The 10,469-nt window shown below is 38.2% G+C and overlaps 1 protein-coding gene across 1 annotated transcript in view; it reads right to left on the minus strand.

Annotated features, from left to right (window-relative positions):
- GRID2 (glutamate ionotropic receptor delta type subunit 2) overlaps positions 1 to 4,075 on the minus strand; it is an 800,504-nt gene extending 796,429 nt beyond the window's left edge. Inside the window, exon 1 of the mRNA XM_080592187.1 lies at positions 3,916 to 4,075. The gene's annotated coding sequence lies outside the window, so the exon portion shown is untranslated. The remainder of the gene's footprint in view (positions 1 to 3,915) is intronic.
- Positions 4,076 to 10,469: the final 6,394 nt, after the last annotated feature.

A 10,469-nucleotide genomic window follows, 5' to 3' on the forward strand; every position in this document is an offset into this window, starting at 1 on the left:
AGATGCAGTGCTGCTGCTATCCTCTGTATTTAGAAACATTTTATGGTGTTTTGTCTGAATAATCTCATTTCAAGATACAAACCTTTAAATATAAAACAATTCAAGGCTCCTCAGCTACTCATAGCAAGCAATTTCCCCAATTTGACACAGTCAAAGCATTTTGACATGCAGCAGCAGAGAGTACTAGTTTAGACAGGCCAGGGTTCATCATCATCAATTTTAAAGCAGCTTGCAGTCACCAGGCCCGGAAAACGAAGGCAATGTAAGTGCAGATAGTCCATCCCATTCTCCATCCCTGTTCCACTACTGAGTGTCTTGTGCTCCCTTTTAGCAGGTTTCAAGAGTCTAATCAGCACTTAACCTAGCTTTACTTAAATCTGACTTTGCTTAGTATCACAGAATCAAAGAATGTTTTGGGTTGGAAGGGACCCATTAAGACCATGTAATTCCAACCCCCCTGCTATGGGCAGGAGCACCTTCCACTAGACCACGTTGCTCAAAGCCCCATACAACCTGGCCTGAGGCACTCACCTGCACAGGAAATTCAGAATTACAGTTCCAGAGCTGAATAGATCCCCAGTCAATATCTATTTACCAAATCTTATTATTTCCCATGCACATAAATATTAAAGATCTTTTTTATTATTATTATTAAAATTTAGGCTTTTATGTCTACAATGCCGGCGTTCCTACAGCTATATAGCAACTTAATGGAGGTGGGGAAGGATGTTCGTGCTAAATTTAAGGTTATAATGAATTCCAGCTGTTGACAAATCTGTTTAAAGCCAGAAGTTGCAAAGTGCAAATCTGTGACATTGAAATAGTCCGTGATATCAGCAAAACTTAAAGACTGACTTATTTTTGATTTGGCTTAACTGTTCTTCACATACTACTCAGAAGACACTTATTTAAACTTAAAAAAATCATAATATTTAAAAAAGTGGGGAGATACTTACATAGCTACATGGTTTGTTTAGACTGTTTAAGGCTGCAGGAAAGAACACTTCAACTTTTTCCTGTATGCTAAGCAGTATTCTGCCCAAAATATTCACTGAGAATTAGTTGTATTCCATGCTCGTGGAGTTTCCATAACCATTCACAACAGCACGTAATATTTCACATATAAGAGAAAAAATGAAGGTTTTTTAAAAGTATTTTTCACTCTCTAGCTTTAACTTTAAACTTTTTTTCTTTTTAATTTTTATTAGGTCCTGACACATTGCAGATGTAATATATTCTCAATTTCTAAGCATCTCTAGGGTCTTCACATATCTGAGTAACAAAAAAATACCGCTCAATGTATCTTCTTCATATTTTAGGTACGGGTGAGAGGTAAAAAAGATCTGGTGTATATTTCCAAAAGGTTTTAGTCCTCAATTTTCATGCCAGCAGCATTCAACATTGCCTTTTTAGGGAATTCTTAGGAGACTTTGCTTTGTAGGAACCTAGCTTTCTTTTCTGGAGAGTAAAGGATAATCTCCTAATGCACAGAGTCTCTGCAAAATCATCCTACTTATCCCAGGAACAGGAGCAAAATTTAAGAGTTTAAATATGGCAACACATAAGTGCCTCTCTATAAACTCTTGAGAGTTTCACAGAGCAACTACACAGCTCTCACTGGGAGTATTCATATCTTTCAGGTTATGAATTACCTGCTGCAGCCAAGCTGTATGGCTCTGAAAGGCTTTGTGTTATGGATTATGACAAGCCCAGGATATGACCTGTAGACAACAATATGAGAATTCACTAGGGCTCAAGTTTCTGGATTTTTATTTTTATTTTTCGCAACTCTTCCTGTTTTGCAAGGAAAATATTGTGTATAAAACCGATCAGATCTAATATTATATCATGTACTAGAAAGCGCCTGTACAGAGATAGCTAATTACAATTTGTTAGCTTGATCATTCAGAATAGGCTTTCATACACTTATTAAAATCCTAAAATATTAGGACTGTTGCAAGGCAAATTATTTTGTGAGTTGCAGACTTATTTGGAACTGGCTTTTTCTTGTGCTCTTGACTTGCCTCATCTTTATCCTTGAGAGGTGTCTGATTACCAGGCTAATCTAACAGCTGTAGTTATACCTTTGGCAATGAACAAGATCTGGATTTAGATGCCAAACATACAAAGACTTTGCATTTTACTGTCTGAGCCAGATTCTCAAACAGTTTTTCATATTCACACTGCAATGATGAAGATAAATAGGGTTCCTCTTGTTCCACAGACTTAGTAAGTGGAACAAGTAGTGTGTGCTAATGGAGTCTGTGCATGCATGCACATTCTCCATTAAAACAAAAGGTTGCAGCAGCACTGGGAATAGTTCTTTTTGCATGTAGCCTTATCAAATCAGTTTTAAACTCTAAAGGAATGGATTTGTACCCAAGTATCTGCATCAGTAAGTGGGGGTGAGGGGGTGGGGGGAGGTTGTAAATAAAGCTCATTTTTCATTTCAACAAATCCATCATCACATTGAGACATAACAGCATGGAGTAGCTGTTTATTTATACACACACACTTCACACTGAATTATATTATTAACAAAGGAGGAGGTAAAACCACAAGTAGTCTCTAATAAAGTAGCAACTGCTAAATAAGAGGAGGCAAGTAAGTACCAGGACATTAAATCTATAACATTGTGACTCAAAAAGCCAAAAAACTTCTTTTTCAGCCTAAATAGGAAAGCTCTGCTGGACAGAAGCAGGCTGTGCATGACCCAGACTTCCAAATAAAGTTTCACATAAAGAAAAAAAAATAGAGGAAATGAGTATGAAAGAGTTTCCTCTATTTTTTTAATATATATTTACTTTATGTTATGAACAAAATTATATTAAAATATTTATGGTAGAATTTTATTTCTGTAACAAGTAATAAAGAAGATCGTTTCTGTGTCTCGTATCATTCTCTAGAAGCCACCATTTACAGAGTATTTTTATTCCTCCACTGTGAAAGCTGTTTGTAAAGTTGACTTCTTTAATGGGGATCTAGAGGGCGAGAAATAGTCCTTTACAAGGAATACTTTCCAGGTCCATGGGCAAAACACAAAGCTTTCTCAAACAAGCACTGATGACCCTGTAGCTCTGCTGCGTGGCTCATAAAAGGAAGTTGCACTGCCATTGTGGTGCTCTGAGAAGACAGAAATGGACTAACCCTTCCTAAGTAAATGTTAAGGGGTGAAGATTTTCACAGCCCACAAGCCAACTGGCACTTGATACAAGAACTATTTTATTTTAAACACCACACGTACTTCCTGACAGAACACAGGTTTCACTCTACTATCTCCCAACAGACGCTTAATGGTGAAAAATCACAGGTCTAGGTATCAACAAGCTGAAGCCTGGCCTACTTATTTACAAATAAGATATCACAAGATATACATGATATATACAAGAACAACCTTGCCATCTTTATTTGTGTGAAGCCCCTGTCAATTTCTAAGATGGTTTCACCTGCTGAGGAACAATCAGGACCTCTGTTTACCCACACAAACATACAGGAAAGGAATCAGCTTTGTCATGATCAGAAATAAATAGGTTCAGAATTAACAAGGCATACAAGAACAATTCTTGTAAATGGTTCAACTCCAGATATGATTTATTGAGGAATCATTGACAGCAACAAGAAGATGGATGAAGGCAACGAAAACCCATGCACAAGGACAAGATATAACAACTTCAGAGCAATTCAATTCAAACTCTCTTAGTCAATACCAAGAATTGTCTGTTCTCATACTGCTAACTCTCAGTTCTTGGTCCAAAGAAGTTGCAAACTCTTTTTCCAATCTACTTTTTACTTTTGCAAGTTCTACAATTTCTATTTTACTTTTTCCTTAAGGTTAAAAAGGTCTCACAAACATATAGTTAGATTTCATCAACATCTGCTTTATGGGTGCAGTGTTGAAAACATAGCAACACTTACCTGTCTTAGGAATCTGATATAGTCTTCTTTCTTGCTTTTCAGGTGTTTCTATTTCATCCTTATAGTTTCATCCATTGAAGATGATCATAACCTAATGGCAGCTGCACACTCCCTTCACAGTGTACTGCATTCTTCCTGGGGAATGCTCTCTACCTGCTTTCCCAGCTCACAGACCTCTTCCATCTTTCTGCTAAAGAGATATTCATCACTACTAGATGGAAGTTAAATTTCATGTATGGTCAATAACCTCAAAAAATTCTCTTATGTTTTATGCACTTTGTAAACCTTTACATACCTTCATAAATAAAACCACTACAAGCCTAACCAGCACGATATCTTATAGAAAAGAACAAACCTCAGGCACGCCTGATAGCTATATATACAAGCACCTGAATGCTAATGTGGATAATGGGATACTTAAGGAGGTGTTCTTAAGGATAGAGAACACCACAGAAAGCCTAAAGTATATTAAGGCACCTAATATTCTTTAAATATTTTGTTTGTCTGTTTATACTATTATTGTAGAAAGGGTAATGTTTGCAGTGAATTAGAGTTAATTAGAAATACAACTTTAATCCATGCAGACACACTTAAAGTTTAATCTCTTATAGATAAATAACAGTTCTCAAACTCACCCTAATGACATCTTAGAAAATTATCTTAGAAAACTATCACTCAATGTCTTTCTTGTCATTAGTCTTTCCAGTGCGCAAGCCTCTTCCTATCAGTTGTAAACTGCAGTGGTTCAGGCTGAAGCTCATTAAAAAGATACAGAAAGAAGTAATACCAAGAAGGAACTGTAAGGAACAAAAAATTAAACAGATCTGGTCACTGTGACCAAAATAAAATCTATAAAGCAACAGATGAAAGATGAACTGTAATAGTAAAACTGCTATCACTGAGATCAATGAAGTATTTATATTTGTTGGAGGAAAATAAACTTTGTTATCAAGGAAAAAGCATCTGTAATATTTTCCATAAGCCTGCAGAGGAACTTACCTGAAGGGCTTCCCAGCAGAGCTGTGTGGAGCAATTTGGGGAAAATGCTGACGGTGAGAAATTTAGTGAAATCAAGACAGAATTGCATGCAAGACTAAACCAACACATGGCAGTCATCAGCAAAAGCCCAGCCAGCTCCCAGCTAGGAAAACATGCCTTATCCACAGGTTATAGAATAAACACAGATGCAGCAAAATGAGTCACCAGAGAAAAACAAAAAATTAAACTGGAGGCAAATGAAGCTTTTTGCACATGCATGACAAGAAACCCATTGAGCAAAACCAATTTTATGTCTGTGCTGGAGTACTTGTCTTGCATGTTATAAATAAGAAGACTACAATAGGATGAAATAAAATGCCATATAACCTCAGATCCTAGAAAAAAAATAATATCAAAAATCAAAATGACATCCAAATAAAAAGTATATCCCAGAACTTTATTTCCTAGAAAACAAACAAATAAACAAACAAAAAACAACATAATTGTCAAAAACTCAAAAACTGTGAGAAGAAAAGTTAGGTTACACAAAAAAAAAAAAAACAACTTTGATACTTTTGCTCATTTTTAAAAATGTTAGGTTCCTTTCACTGAGACTTATATGCTTATGTTACATTTTACTTTCTATTTACATCAGGCTTAGAAGATATTATGATCCTTCAGTGCACTTCAGCTGATAGGCAGTAGCTTATTAACCCACAATAATTTGACTGTGGGTCCAGTACGCTTGTTGTGTCCTTTCACACCAATAAATCTTACTTTTTTTTCAAATGGGTAAGCATGACAAGTGTGACCTCAGTGTCCTAAGGCATACAAAAAATAAATGGTTTCTGAAACACATAAATACACCAGGAACACATAATATTAAAACACGCACACACACACAATACAAAACAAAACAAAACAAAATATCCAAATCATAATGATTACATATATATATTTAAATAGTAGGACTGGTCACGAAAACAGACCCTTATTCCAGTTGGTGTTCTGCAAACACAGAGTGAAAAGCCATACCTGATTCCAGCAAGCATAGTTCAAATATTAATCACACATCTTCTGAAACGTGTGTTAAGGAAAATGGATATTTTCATAAAGGCTCAACTATGAGGATTGTTTCAGAAGAACGTAGTGTGTTATGTGGGTGTTTCATGCAGTGAGGATCCTTACCCTGTGTACTCTATCAAGGGAAGTGATAAGAGCATCTCTCCCACAGTATAAAAGTCAACAGTTTTCTACAAGCCAACTCTACATAAATAAATGCTATCTGTGGGCAAAACAAGTGTTTCAAAGTTAGGAGTTACAAATGGGTTGCCCTAATTACTCTATGACTTTAAGAGTTTTTCAGTCCTTTAGTGGACAGCTTAATATCCATATAAGATGATTCTTGCCTATCTAACAAGAGAAGGAGTTGAATAAATATTTTAAAGAAGTGATTGCAGGTAAAGGATTGGACACAACCAGATTTTCAGAAATATATATAGGTATATGTATACTTGCATTTGTGTGCATTCTTGGTTTCTGTTTCATATATTCAAAAGCTGCAGATGTTAGAAAGCTAAATTAAAGAAAAATACATTTTATAGAAATGGACTGAGGCTCCTAACCCCAATACATTAGTTATTTGAAGTGATGTAGAAGGGCTACAAAGCCCTTTGATGTGAAGGGTCTGGAACACAAATCCTATGAGGAGCAGCTGAGGGAACTGGGGTTGTTTACTCTGGAAAAGAGGAGGCAAAGGGGAGACGTTATTGCTCTCTGCAACTACCTGAAAGGAAGGTGTGGGGAGCTGGGGGTCGGCCTCTTCTAACAGGTAACTAGTGTTAGGACTAGACGGAATGGTCTCAAGTTGCGTCAGGGGAGGTTCACGTTGGAAATGAGGAGACATTTCTTCTCAGAGTAGTTAGGCATTGGAATGGGTTGCCCAGGGAGGTGGTGGAGTCACCATCCCTAGGGGTGATCAAGGAAAGGTTGGACGTGGTGCTTAGGGACATGGCTTAGTGGGTGACATTGGTGGTAGGTGGATGGTTGGACCAGATGATCTTGGAGGTCTTTTCTAACCTTAATGATTCTATGATTCTATAGCCAGTGTATGAATATAAAAGAGAGCATCCAGTTGGTCATGGAGAGTGGGGTCTTACAGAAAAGTCTGTCCTTTTATGTGGTAGTGAGTAGTGGTAGGATCACAGTCTTGATTTTGGGCATGGACCGATAGGAATTGCCATGCATTCTGTCAGAAGGCAGCTCTGGGTTTTAGAGTCTTTTTTTTTTTTTTTTTCCTTCATTTGTATTTTAAATTGGTTAAAAAAAGAAAAAAGAAACAAAACAACAACAACAGACTAACAGACTTGTTTGGAGAAACACTTGCAACAATAACAAAACAGTAAACGGCTAGTTGCTAAGCAATACACTTTTCATAGTCCAGATGGAGTCCCATCCTACATGGGAGTCTTACTGTTTCCCTTTAAATACTGTATAATAACATCAGTTGAAAATGTATTCTCCAAATGGCATCCTGCAAGCCTGCAAAGTGGAGTGCTTGATTCAGCTTTGCTGAAGCCATGAGTACTGCCTGAGGAAAGCCCGTCTGTCAAACCTCTTCTGTGCCGAAGCCATTCAACAGTTGTCCCATTAGTATCTCATTGCATTTACTGTGACAGACAACTGCATTTGTAACTGTTACAGGTTGTTTGTTTGTTTTTTGTTCGTTTGTTTGCTTGTTTTGTCTCTCCAGCAGGTGTGAAGAAAAAAAGATGACACTCCACTGGTTCATGCCTAAGAACTGCCTTCTGGAACAGTCTTTCTTGCTACCTTATTTACATTCAGGAAAACAAAACAAAACAAAACAACAACAACAAAACAAACACACACACACAAAAAAAAAAAAAAAAAAAAACAGAAGAACAAAATACCAACCCTAAACACACACTAAAAAAAAAAAAAAAAAATAGGAAGGGGCAAACCAAGGATTCATCACAGTTCAATCTTGTGCAGTGCAGGTGGGACCACAGGTAACCATACCACCCACAGGTCCAACCAGCTCCATCACGTTGCTTCCCAAGAGGAAAATGCATCATAATTTGATATTATAGCTCAAGCAGAACAGAGTAAGCCATGCAAATACACTTGCATAAACATATCACCCCTCCTGATCACCTTTGCTAGTTTAATTTTCTGAACTATCAATGTGTATTATCAAGCTTCCAATGACATCTACCAATAAGCAAGTTAAGTTGAACACCTGAATATTTATTTACTGTCAAGTTTCAAGTTTTCTGAGTATCAGTCATACAAAAGTAACTATAAGATTTAAATATCACAGTGTGTAACTGCTGTGAGATTGTCTAACAGCTGGCAATCTGCATTTTCTGGGTATTAAATATTACTAAACAATGTAAAAGAACAAACATTCTGGTCTCGTAGGGCCTGATTCTGGAAAATAAGAAGCTCTGGCTCCCACTCTCTTTGCTGGGAGCTAAGAGAATTCATCTCAGGGGAATGCTTTGGAAGGGTGAGCTTCAAATCAGATTTTTTTTTTTAAATTTTATTATTATTATGGATCTATAATAAGCACAGCAGTTTACTTATGTTAGCTATGTTTAAAAAGACACTAAAAATCTAATTTTCTGATTCCAATAGTATGTGCAAATATTGCTGCTGCTGCCAAAAAGTCATAGTGTACTATAAAAATCCATAACTTTTTTCATCTGTTTTCATAGCACATGCATATTAGAGTAGATAAATGTGCTGACAATAGGCAGCAGAAATGAGCTTTTTGAAATGCCTGTTCACTGAGTCACCAGTGTGCCCTGCCAGCCAAAAGGGCCAACCATATTCTGTAGTGCATCAAGTACAGCATTGCAAGCTGGTCGTGGGAAGTGACTGTCCCGCTCCATTCTGTGCTGTTGCAGACTCACCTCGAGTACCGTGTGCAGTTTTGAGTGCCACAACATAAGGACATAAAACTACTAGTGAGACAAAGGAGGGCTACAAAGAAGGGTCTAGAGGACAAGATGAGGAGTATGAGGAGCAGCTGAGGTCCTTTGGTTTGTTTATCCCAGAGCAGAGCAGGCCGAGGGGAGGCCTCATGGCGGCCTGCAGCTCCCTCACCAGGGGAGCAGAGGGGCAGGCGCTGAGCTCTGCTCTCCGGGGACAGCAACAGGACCTGAGGGAACAGCTGGGACAGGGGAGGGTCAGGCTGGGTGTTAGGAAAAGGTTCTGCACCCAGAGGGTGGTTGGGCACTGGGACAGGCTCCCCAAGGAAGTGGTCATGGCAGCAAGTCTGCCAGAGTCCAAGAAGCATTTGGACAATGCTTTCGGACATACTGTCTGATTTTGGGGTGGTCCTGCATGGAGCCAGGAGTTGGACCTAATGATCCTTGTGGGTCCCTACCAACTCAGGATATTCTATGGCTCTACGAAAAATGGATACAGTAGCTTGTGTCTTATTGTAGCCAAAATACGAAAACATTTGAAAAGATTACGTGGCATTTTGGTTTGTTTCAGGTGGCTTGCTGAATGAGACTGTGTTGTACCAAGAGGGACTCTCCACTTCTAGAACACCTCCTTCCATTGCTATTCTCATCCGGAGAGTAGCAATTAACTAAGTGTTCTTTTTTCATGAATTATGTTATCATGGCTTCTTTAGTGATGTAACATATCCACTATTTCAGTTCTTATGGAGCTTTATTTTTTCTCTAATGCCAACAGAAACATCACAGAAAAGTAACGTAGTACCTCCAGGTACTCCAGGAGGTAGAGCAAGGGAGAGTAATCTAATGTAGGACCAATCACCATCAGAAAATATGTCCGGAAAAAGATAAAGCAACACTTAGTCTAAGTGCATGACCACACTTGAGCAATGGCAATGTTCTCACATATGGGCTGCTTAGATAGGGGATAGCTTCAGATATAGGCTGTTCAGTGTTGGGAAATAGCAGTGTGTTTGTGCTAATAACTGGATATGCAGGAATATTGAAGAGGGAGTGCTTTGAGGAGGAAAATTAAGGCAAGAAGGAGAAGGGAAGGAAACTGTAAGGGAGGATAAGCCAGGACATATTTTCAGAGAGTATCGGTAATCCTTAATGAAATCAGAGCCTGGTAAAACAGAAGTATCTAACTACTTTACAGTCTCAACAAGGCTGAGATCATGCAGTCTTGGAACACAGTGCTTAACAATCTGCTCTGCAAGATCTTAGTGATTGCGTTGAGGTTATTTGGGGATCAAAATGCTTTTCAGTATGAGCTCAGGTTCCAGAACATGGCTGGGAGAAAGAGGCACCAAAATAGTCAGGTCAAAGAGAGCGGTGCAAAAGAAACAGACAAGGGAAAGAGGCCATTATTAAGATGATTTCTGAGAATATTAGTATTGCACTTCAAAGTGTAAAAACCCTACCAAGTGCTGAAGTCAGAAGCAAAATAGAGCACTGACACCTATGCCAGACTCAAGAAATTAAGATGGGTATTGGGAACTGAGAGATGGGAATGAATTCCCTTGCTGCTGAAAGCTGAATGCAGTTCCAATGCTGCAGAAAAGGAAGCATCACAAATGAAACATC

Source organism: Anser brachyrhynchus, assembly GCF_964034855.1.
Source record: "Anser brachyrhynchus genome assembly, chromosome: 4".
Classification (NCBI taxonomy): domain Eukaryota; kingdom Metazoa; phylum Chordata; class Aves; order Anseriformes; family Anatidae; genus Anser; species Anser brachyrhynchus.